The sequence below is a fragment of the Sminthopsis crassicaudata genome, chromosome 1 (assembly GCF_048593235.1).
Source record: "Sminthopsis crassicaudata isolate SCR6 chromosome 1, ASM4859323v1, whole genome shotgun sequence".
Lineage (NCBI taxonomy): Eukaryota > Metazoa > Chordata > Mammalia > Dasyuromorphia > Dasyuridae > Sminthopsis > Sminthopsis crassicaudata.
In genome coordinates, this window is record NC_133617.1 from 174,748,566 (window position 1) to 174,760,736 (window position 12,171).

The window sequence follows — 12,171 nt, forward strand, 5'->3', positions numbered from 1 at the left end:
AGCATCTCTAAAATACTTTATGGTTTGGCAATCGAATACTCTTTAGGTACATGCAGATGCATGTTATCAGTCTCTTCTCTCCTCTTTTCCTTTCTTTTCTTTTTTCTACTTCTTTCATTTACTTTCTTCCTTACCTCTCTTCTTTCCCATCCTCCCAATCCCTCTCCACTCCTGCCCCCATCCTTTTCCCCCCTAGTATCTTTAACAATAAAATAAAATGGAGTTCTCCCCTAGATGAATTCTACAATTCCAGAAAAGTGATGAAATGCCCTTTTGTTTTGAAACTCATTCTTTCTTTCTCATTTGGTCAAACTTTACTGCCTTGACTATCAAACACATTTTTTTTTTTACTCTGGCCTTTGGGAAAAAAATAGACAGATCTTTACTTTGGTTAAGGCTCTTTAAAATATGGAAGTATTACAAATAAATATATCCAGAGGCTATCATTTTGATTTGCTTTTGCATAAATCAAGCATTTACTTTGAACAAATATGTTCTTTCCAACAGAGGAATGTTTCCTAAAGTGTAATTTGGAGACCTCTGGAAATATGCTACAGTTAATGCATAGATTTTTAGGTACAGATGTCTTGGTGTGGGGAAACAATTTTTAAAAATCCTAAAAATGAAAAGCTAAACATGTCAATAGCCAAAAGGTAAGGTAGGAGACTTAAGAAAATAAGATTTTCTGACATGGAAGGAATGGAAATAAAGTTACTCATTGAAAAGAAATGGGAAAAGATTGAAGCCTTAGAAATAATAATGGAAAGTGAATAATAAACACTGAAAGGAAATATTTGATATTTACTCAAGTGCCCAAAGAAATCTTTGTAAGAGAATACTGAGACTGTCAATGAACCTGACCAGATTGCCTGCTCTATGTAATTCTACTTATCCAAAAATTAGTCTTTCAGTACTCTAGTGCTTCCACATCATTGCCTAAAAATTAGAGCTAAAAGGTAAACAGCATTTGAACACTAATAATCATGTCTGCCGCAAAGCACCTGCACCAATAATTTAGAGTATTACTGATTAACTTTTTGTTAAATTATTATTTGTTGTTATTTCAGTTATGTTTGATTCTTCACAATCCTGAGATACTGAAGTGGTTTGCCATTTCCTTCTCCAGCTCACTTTACAAATGAGCAAACTGAGACTAACAGTTAAATGACTACTGTCTGAGGCTGGATTTGAACTCATGAGTTTCTGACTCCAGGACTGTTGCTCTATCCACTGGAACACCTAAAAATCTTCATTAAAGTATAGTTCTTAACAAATTCATTTATGTGATTTTCTAGATCACTGCTAGTAGAAAAAAAATAACAAAATTGAAAGGTTAAATTATATATTTGAAATATCTTTCCATCCAAGAAATTTTTTCTTTAATCCATTTTTTCTTTAAAACGTTTGGAATTTAAAGAAATTAACTTCATTTATCTAGAAAAAAAATTCACTTAAGTGGAATACCTCATTCTGCAATGATGCAGGATGAATGAGGAGTCGTACTTTCTCTAAAATTGAATAGATCAGAATAAATTAAGGATTCCATGTGTGTCCTTCCACCATGTCAGGCAGGAATGTTGGAACAATTTGTGATTAACAGTACAGAGGTGATAAGAAAGCCCTGGGATAAAGGGTGGGAGTGTGGAGAGCTGCTCCAGATTCTACTAATTGGGTACCTGGGAGAGAATAAAAAGGACAACTAGTGACATTTAGATAGATAAGTTGCTAGCTAACTATCTAAGTTTGACTTAAAGAATCTTATTGGAGAGAAGACATCATTTTAATTATCAATTAATAATCAATTTAAAATTATAAATCTTGAAATACAGGAACTGTCTGTTGATATTATCTGTCTATCCATCTATTTTATCTTTATTTACATTTTTCTTTTCTTTTCTTCATTTATTTGTTCACTTATTTATTCATCCTTATCTATTAATTTGTATGTATTGGCTTATTTAGACTTAGGGCCTAAATAACTCAAGGCCTCAGGACAGAGCCCTCTTCTCAGTAGATTTTAATAAATTCTTGTTGAATTTAATTGAATCGTCTCAATTATTTTTACCTCCACCATTCAAATATTGAAAATGGGAAGTTTTGAGGAAATAATTGAACTAAATATCCGACTCTCCTTTGAAGGCTTCAATAGATTTGCAAGATTGAATAATTATCTCAGTCTGAATCTTTTTTGGTGGTTCTTCTGGAAATAGTATTTTATCCTGGATCTAGGGAAATAGCATGTAATATCCATCCCACTCATGTGACTTTTCTTCCTCTAGTATGGCCCTATTTTCTCTTATTATCTTTACTGTTGACTTTTCAGCTCCTACTGCCTTAATTCCTCTCCTAGATTATGAACCACTTGATGTCTAGAATTATTTATTACCCATCTTTGTCTTCACTATAGGTTCTACATCTAACTCATCAAAGAGAAGGTTTGCACTGAATCACCACTAAAGAATTTATTTTTTCTGCAGATTTCAAAGATGTTCTCTTTTCTATGAACCTGTTTGGTTCTCCCACCTTTGACTTGGGTGGGATGAGGGGGTGATGAATAATACTGTAGCTCTTTGCCTCTTTATGGACATTGCATAGCATAGGATTTGCCAGCTCATCTGTGTGGAATGAACTGACATAAGGGAAACAGGCCCTTCCTCCATACCTCATCACCACATTCCAAGGACTGGCTTTCACCTCCATAAGTTTCCCTGAAGATTTATTTCTGAAGTTTCATCTTGTTGGACTTTCCAGGTATTATTAGCAAAATGGCCTCTTTTGCTGGTAGTATTGGTCAGTGATTAGTAAAGGCTTTTGGGACATTATGCTTTGGACAGAAAATTGCCAATGTTTATTAATTCTTTGTTTCATGCCTATCACTTAAAGTCTTCAAATCCAGGTGATTTTTTTTTTTCTGTAAATAGGCCTAGTTTAGAATGGCAAGTGGAGTCCTCAATCAATTCACTCCCCCCCCCCCCCCCGCCCCGCCTAAGGCTGGGGTTAAGTGACTTGCCCAGGGTCACACAGCTAGGATGTATTAAGTGTCTGAGTTCACATTTGAACTCGGGTCCTCCTGAATTCAGGGCTGGTGCTCTATCCACTGCGACACCTAGCTGCCCCCCCCAATCAATTCAATTTAATGAAGCAGAAAGAAGAGACAATAATTTGGATAATTTGGATTCCCTAATGCCACTTGCCTTTCAGTGGGAACGGTGGGGGGGGGGGGGGATGAAGGAAAGAAGGGAGAGAGAAAATAAGAAAAGAAAGGGAAGGAAGAGACAGAGGAGAAGAGAAGGAGGAGGAAAGGAGAAAGAGAGGAGAGACATATCTAGAGACAAAGAGATAGAGACAGAGTCAGACAGAGACATAAAAAGAGACAAAGAGTCAGAAAGAATCTTGCCTAAAATTGCAGGGGTAGAAAGAGCTTGGAACAGAAACCAAGTTCCCTATCAGGAGATCACAGTTGCCTCTAAAATTTGCAGTATCAGAACAAGCAAAACACAAAAGAGAAACCCACTGCGGAGAGGAAATGTTTTCCCACAAAAGCAATTTCCTCCAATTTGTATTTCAGCAACAAATTGGTTTCCAGTTTCAGATACAGCTATTCAAAATGAGCTACTGAGACCTGATTACCACGGGACCTCACTCATTCTTAACTAACTGGGCTGTAAACATCCACTAGAATACAGCCTGTCTTCTTCTCCCCATCCCTCAGATGACTGTAGTTATTTTATGGAAAGAATTCTGATTTCTGAAAGCTTGGCCATTATTTTGCCTTTTGAGGGGGGGGCAAAGTGTGTTTTATTTTATAGAGAGTATTACAAAGAAGGAACTGGGAGTGCTCAGATCCTTCCTTTCAATTCATCAATTCAGCATGAAGTGTATACATTGGGCAAGTCTAGGGGTACAAAGCAACAACAAAATGGTTCTTGTCCTTATAGTGCTCACCTTCCACCCAGTTTTTTCCCCTTTTTGTGTTTTTAATGTTAGTCCAATGATCCAAAAATTCTTCCTCATTTCAAGAAGTTGAATCAATGGCTTATATTAATTTAAAGTGAAACTTCTAAACTATGTTCTTGAGCTATATGTTTCATGATGCTGCAATAATCATGGTTGCTTTAATTATTGAAACAAAGCCTTAATTAAAATTCTAGTCTTTGTGGGACAATTAGATTTTGGCAAGGTATGGAACCTATACTGCCAATCTTCCTTTACCTGCCTTTTCTCCCCACCCTTCAACTCTCCAAACCTATTCCAGGCATGCCTCCAGCCTACTCCATTAGAGTGTTTATTTACTTTTCAGTTTTGATTTCTAGACAAAATTAATTTTGAAATTCCCTTCTCTGAGACTACAATTTTGTAGCACTTTACAGTGTTTTACAGTTAGGCAAAGGCAATGTGAAAATCAAGCATATACAGCTGTGGTTTCTTCATTTTGACCCCCTCTCTCCCTAGCTGTTAGAAACCTCCCACCATTCCCACTCTCCCAAACATACAAGGACCTAACTCCTCTAAGAAATATCTTAGATTTCTTGACTCTTATTCCTCTTTCATTTCATCATATCCTCTATTTCCTAGCAAGATGATTTTTTAAATAAAAAGATATGCTGACAAATTGATGGGGGAAGGCTAACATGAGGTCTAAATTCTGTGCATAGGTAATGTATGCATACTAACAAGCATAATAAAATTCTGTAACTAATTAATAATAGGACATTCAAAGTGATAGAGAATAGGAAGGGCCTTCTAGCATCCCATAAATTGTCTTTATTTATCATTATCATATTTAAAGATATTAGAACATCTACCGACTTGATGAGGGTGACCCCCCATGGTTCTGTTCTCAGTTTTTTCGTAGTCTCTCTGAAGTTCTTAGAAATTCCATCTTCAAACATCACTACAATGTTTGTGACATTTTTTGTCTATACTCCTATCTACAATTCCCAATGTGCATAGTCCATGGGATACTAGTACTACTATTACAACTACTGATGCTGCTACTACTACTACTACATAGTATTTATATAGTGTTTTGAAGTTGCAAAACATTTCACATGTTAATTTATTTAATCCTCAAAGCAACCCTATAATAGATACTATCATCACCACCATTTTATTGATGAGGAAGTAGATGGGAGGAATTTAGGCTTGCCAAGAGTCACAGAAATAAGGGTCTGAAGTAAGATTTGAACTTTGGTCTCTTCAACTTCAAGATTTACACTATGTCAACAAACTGCCTATAGTAGTCTATTCCTAGATCAACTAATTAGTATCTTAAGCACAACTTGTCTTAAACTGAAGTGAATATTTTCTCTTGAGAACATTTCCTTCCTCCTAACCTCATTGTTTTTTTTTATATAACATCATCATTCTCCCAATCAACCTGGCTCAAAACTTCAAATCACTTTTATCTTTTCACTGTACTTCAATTGATCTATAGTTTATTAAATCCTGCATAGCCTATCTACAATAGCTCCCTTTTTATTCCCAGTGCTACTGCTTTAGTTGAGAACTTGATTACCTCTTTTCTGGACTGTCGTTTTCTTGATTCTATTCTTTCTGGAGGACAACTTTGAGCACTGGATCTGGAGTCAGGGAGACTTGAGTTCAAATCTGGCTCCAGACACTTACTAGTTGGATGATCTTAGGAAAGTCCCTTAACCTTGTCTGACTCAGTTCCTGCCTTATAAAAATGAGCTGGAGGAAAAATGGCAAATTACTTTAGTATCTCTACCAAGAGAATCCCAAATGGTATCACAAAGAAGCAGACACAACTTAAAAACAAAAAACAAAAAAACAAAAAAACAAAAAAACAAAAAAAAAAAAACAAAAAAAACAGAATGTGCTCTTTCTAGAAAAAAAATCTGTGTCATTATATTTGATCTATTGTAGAAATTTGTACATTGTCCATCTTGGCTCCATTTCCCACTTCTCAGTAAGCTATTCTTCACTCCACTACCAAGTATTCTTCCTAATGCAAAAGATTTTATTGTTTTCCCACTTAATAACCTGCCATAATGGCTCCATATTACCTATTAAGTAAAATAAAATTCATTAACTTTTTCTTATAATAGCTTTTTGTTTTTCAAAATACATGCAAAGATAATTTTTAACATTCACCTTTGCAAAACCTTGTGTTCCATATTTTTCTCCCTTCCCACAGACTCCTCCCTTAGACAGCAAGTGATCCAGTACAGATTAAACATGTGCAATTCTTCTAAAATTATTTTCACATTTACCATGCTTCACAAGAGAACAAGAGAGAAACAAACAGACAACTACAAAAAATGAAAATATTATATTGTGATCCACAGTCAGTCTCTGTTGTCCTTTCTCTGGATGCAGATAACTTTCGACATTGAAAGTCTAATGGAATTGTCTTGAATCACCTCATTGTTGAAAAGAAACTTATTAACTTTTTACTCAAGGCCTTGGCAGTTAAGTTCAAATTATGTTTATCAGCCTTTACACCACTTCCCTCCATATCAATAACCTATCGGAGAAGCCATATGGTATGATTAGTGTAGTAGAAAATGTGCTGCACTTGGTAGGCTCTATCTTATCTTGGGATTCTTGTTCCATCTTTCTAGAACTTCCTTAAACTCTTCTGCTATAAAATTGAAGTTTTAAATGAGATGATTTCTGAAGTCCATTCTGGTTCTGAATCAATGTTCTTGATCTTCCCTTGCCTTTCCTTATTTTATCTGAGTATTTGCATGCATCATCCCTTGTCTCAGGAAGGAATTTTCACAAGAAAACAAAGGGTTTTCTTGTTTTAAGGTCCAGCTCAGAAAGTATTTCTTTCACAGAACCTTTCTTGCTTCTTGCTTCTTCTAAGCTAAAAGTAAAGAAATCTCTCATATCATTCAGAAGTTTCATATCTCTCTGCCTTGATCTCTTGTGGGAATTTTGTCCCATTTTAACTTATAGTTCTCACGCTGATGCTATATCATGGTGCAGAAATGCCTCTGGGTTATTAAAATCTCACTAATGGAGTTCAAGTTTTGACACATTCTATTAAACTAAAAACATCTTTTTACTATGGAGTTTTCAATCAATAAATAAACATTAATTAATTGCTTTAGTGTATTAGGCACAATGCTAAACATTGTGGATGCTAAGGAGTACTCATACTAGCCAAAACAGATTGATTATTCTAAAAGATACTGCCCAATACATAGTCTTAGATGAGATCCTTGGGCAGAATGCTTCCTTTCTGGATAGATCCCATACCAGCAAAGAGATTGGAGGTAATCATGGGTGAAGTCAGGGATAGCAAGGTAAGAATAGCAAGTGTTATTAATTATTATCTCTATTGCTATCAGTCATTAATCACTTGCTGGTGGTTAGGGTGAAGGCAGTGACATTGTAGCTCCCATGGAGCTAGAATTGTCCCAAATAGGCTTTCATGGGTGAAGAAAAGTGCAGTATTTTTTACAAATAAATTTTATTTGGTGCAATGAAGTAGTGCTTGATTCTCAGACAAAAAGACTATGTTAATAGTGTAAACTCATTACTTCTTCAATGGATGGTTACTACTCACTCCAGTAAAAAAATCAACACTTCTCTGTTGCCTCAATTCTCCTTAGTAGGCTACAAATAAGCTGCCCTCCTGACTGCTAACAAATAATAGTTAAAATAATTAAAATAATAATCATGATAATTTTCCCTTTATTTAATCTCAATGAATTTCAAATATCTGTTGAGCTCTTAGTTTTCTTCCAGTGCACAAGTACCCACCCCACTCCTTTTTAAAGAGACTTTATTGTGTAACCATCAGCTGTTAGAATACATTCTATTTCCTCTCCAAGAAATGAAAGGAGATAATATGCCAAACTGATTACAAGAGGAATTAGAAGGATGTGGGTTGATTGCACTTAATGAATATCTTTTTTTTGAATGAATTTACTGCAAAATGAAACTCTGTATTTGTATGGCACATTCAACAATGCTTTTCTTGGAGGCATCTTCCTTCTCTGTCAAATTCATGTTGAGTAGTCATCCATAAGAATTCCTGGTCTAGGGGCAGCTAGGTGTGCAGTGGATAGAGCACCAGCCTTGAATTCAGGAGGACCCGAGTTCAAATGTGGTCTCAGACACTTAACACTTCCTAGCTGTGACCCTGGGCAAGTCACTTAACCCCAGCCTCAGGGGAAAAAAAAACATTCCTGGTCTAGTAAATTTAAATAAAAGGAGGAACATTTTTGGTGAGGTGGGAGAAAAACGTATTTCAGAATTAATTCTTTAGGAAACTCCCCTTTAAAAGAAAGTGAACACTCATCCACTGACAGCATTGGAAATATGTTCCAGACGCCATCCTTCTAATATATTGTTCAGAAGTAAATACGTTTCATAGAAGATCAGAGATGGAGAACCCAATTGGCTCTGGAATTTTTTATCTTTTAAAGTAAGTAGCTCCCATTTTTTCCAATATAACAGTAACACTGTGAGTTAGACAAGTAAGTAATTATTTGAAATAATCATGAAACATGTGGAAATAGTGGGAGCTTACATACAGCTGCATTGCCTGTGGCTAGAGCTTCATTGGTAGTAATAATGCCTTTGTCTGGTAGGCAATTTCCCATTAAGAACCAGATAGAGATGGTTATTCTGTTCTACAGCCTATCAAAGATGAATTCTAATGCTAACTTTCAATTAGTGTGAATGTCTTTTCTCTTAACAGAGAGTTGGTGTGAGATAATGGGAAGACCACTGATTTAGAGATAGGGGTCTGTTTGTACAAAGAGCTCTGGTCATTAAACTGGGACACCTGTGGTTGAAGCCCCAGTTTGGGTAATTCTGATTTTAGAGTTGTGAGTACAGGAAAAATATGAATTTGGTAGGTTTTCCATGTGCTTATGAGGAACTATAGAAGCAGAGTAGCCTGTATCAAGCTTATTGATCTTATAGGAAAAAGAGTGTTACCCTCACTACTTGCCTATGAGGAATATTCACATTTGTCTAAGATTCAAAAGTATTCAAGAGATTCAATATTCAAAGTCTAAGAGTATGATAGACTATATTCAAAAAGAGAAAATCTTTTATCTCTGCTTCCTAGCCCTCATTTCTATTTTGTATCTCCCCCCTTTTCATTCAATTATTACACCAGCAATCTGCCAATGCTAAATATATTTTATCATAGAATGATAATAAATAAGATGCTTGCAAAAGAACTACAAAGTGGAGTTCCCACTTGAGTGACTTTCCAATGCCCTTTTCACTTTCTCATATAGCAAAAAGATTACAGGAAATAACTGTGACTGGTACTCCCTTCTTAGGAGTTGAGGAACTAAAAAGAAGAAAATAGAAAGCAAAGAAAGGTGGGAGTGGAATTTGTCCTCCTTTGATCTCAGTAGCTGATTCTCTTCTAATAAACTGGTAGTCGAAGCATCTTGGAATCCGTCTCTACTCCAGATATGACAGCACTGATTCCCATTTCCTCTATAGTTAGCTGGAATCTTTATTGGTATCTGGATCTCTTTGGAAGCTGGTCACCAACACAGCCAATTTCAGTGATGAAAACTTATGAAGTTCTGATTTTCCTTGCCTGGCATGGCCAATAGACATATGACTTTGCCTCTTACCTTTTTCTCTGTTCTGAATTTTCTCTTGCATCCTAAGCCCATGTTAAGAATTCTTTTCAAGAGAAAAAGAAGGAAATTATGAGATCTAAGAAAAAATGTACATCTAAGTACATTTACCTACCTTCTCTATTGATTCAATGCTATATTTCCATTAATCAAGAGTTCCAGAAGACATCCGGCAGGAATACCTGCTATATAAGGACATAGGATTGGATAATTGGAAGAGACTTTTTGAAAGTATTTACTTCCTTTTCCAGATGAGAACATTGAGTCCAGGAGGGGTAGTGACTTGCCTAAGAATATATGAGGGAGAGAGAGAGAGAGAGAGAGAGAGAGAGAGAGAGAGAGAGAGAGAGAGAGAGAGAGAGAGAGAGAGAGAGAGAGAGAGAGAGAGAGAGAGATTCAAGTCTTTTTGTCTCTTAATCCAATTCTAATTATGTAACCAAGAATAAGTTATTTAATTATTTATTGACTAACTGTGAGTTTTAGTTATTTATTTGTAAAATGAGGAAGTTTGGAATAGGTTATCTCTATATTGGCACAGTGGATAGAGGAGTGAGAAAGGAAGTCAAGAGAACTCATCTTCCAGAGTTTATATCTGGCTTCAGACATTTATTACCTGAGTGACCCAAGACAAATCACTTAATCTTGTTTGCCTCAGTTTCCTTATCTATAATATAAGCTGGAGAAGAAAATGGCAAACTACTCCAGCATCTTTGCCAAAGAAAATCCCAAATTGGGTCACAAAGAGTCAGAATGGAAAAATGACTGAACAACAATAACATCACTGTAGCTCCTTCTACCTCTAGTTCCTACCATGTAATGATCTGGCCTGGAGTTTCAATTCTAGTTCTATCACATAATATCTGTATAAACTCAAACAAGCCCTTTAACCTCTATGAGCATTGATCTTCATTAATCGACTAACCATCAACTGATAGATCAATAAGAACTTAGGTGCCTTCAATGTGCCAGGCACTAACCTGGGCAGTCGTGACAACCAAGATAAAAGCGAGATAATCTGTAAAATAATGATATAGAGAAAACCCCTTTGTAAATGTTAAAGCATCATAAAACAGGAATTATTTTTATTATTGTTTTCGGAATTTAGAACCAATATACCTTTGTCTTCAAAAGAAGTAACAGCTAAATTTTGCTATAAGGTATTAAGAAGTCAGTATCTCTTTTGTGAAAGTCTCCCTTTTTTTTAAGGGTCCCTTTGCTGAAAGATGATATCATCAGCTCATTTTCTACTTGTGTAAAGCCATTTTGTAGAATTGTCCCCTGAATTTCAAGGAAAAAGTTGACAGCTGAGATAGGGAGTAAAATAACAAGGCCAATGAACATCATTCTTTTTTTTTGTTTTTTGTTTTTTTTTGAACATCATTCTTAAAATAACCCTATATAATCTTTAAATGTTTCAACCTTCAAGTAACATTTTTTTTACTGAGGCAATTGGGGTTACGTGACTTGTCCAGGGTCACACAACTAGGAAGTGTTAAGTGTCTGAGACCAGATTTGAACTCAGATCCTTCTGACTTCAGGGCTGGTACTCTACAAGTATTTCTTTAAAGAAAGTTCAACCTGTCTCCATTGGTAGGACTTTCTAAGATTTCAATTGGACTTTGGTCCTGAGTCCAGGCTATTTATACATGCATTAGAATCATTCTGATACCAATTTTGTATTAAAATTCTGATCTTATTTGAAGAGGTATGTTATACTTAAATTTTGCAAAGTTTGGGTTTTTTTTTGTTGTTGTTGTTGTTGTTATTGACTATATACATTAAAGGCTCTGGTACATTTAATTACAAATATTTGCATTTGGGGACGTATTTTTTTTGAATCATCCTTTTCTTCCATACCCTATTTTCTATTTTCTATGGGAAGAAAACCTAAAAGTATGACTCCTTATCTTAGCCTTGCTACCTGTGTTAAAAGTTATATAGCGATTAAATTATATAGCGATTAAATTATATAGCGATTAAATAATTATATAAAGTTATATAGCGATTAAATTATATAGCGATTAAATAAATGAATGGAATGTTTTTCAAGTTGAATTGTACATATTATATATATGTTATTAAATTTTATATACTTGAAGCTAGGAAGGCTTTAGCAGTGGGGAGTCAATAGCATTTCTAGACAAGCCAGAGTTATTTTGTAAAGTGAATGTCAGAATGGGGATCATTGAACTGGAACACATTTCTGACACCATCAGATGTCTTAATCAGAATCTACATTCTTGAGAGTTGTAGCATCCATCTTTTTTGATTTTTTGTGGCTCTCTAAAATGCTGGGGAAGCTTGGTTTTGACTCCAAGGACATCATACCTTCCACAGGAAAATTTCATCATCTGAAATCTCATCATTGAGATTATTTCACCTTTGATTATTAGCACTCTCTCAGCACCTTGAGCTGCCCTTTCCTTCTCACTGAAGAGCTGGAAGGTAGATCTGTGAATCCCTCCTCAAACCTCCCTTTAGAAAGGACTCAGGCTTTTCCAATTAACTTCATTTTTCATTAGCTCTTCTGCTGGTTTCTATTTTATTCTTGACACCTGTGCTGGGTATTTTTGGATAGTAACTT

General features: G+C 35.5%; 1 long non-coding RNA gene across 1 annotated transcript in view; it reads left to right on the plus strand.

Annotated features, from left to right (window-relative positions):
• Positions 1–12,171, plus strand: part of LOC141553307 (uncharacterized) — a 276,064-nt gene that overhangs the window by 59,674 nt on the left and 204,219 nt on the right. The gene's annotated exons all lie outside the window — the stretch shown is intronic.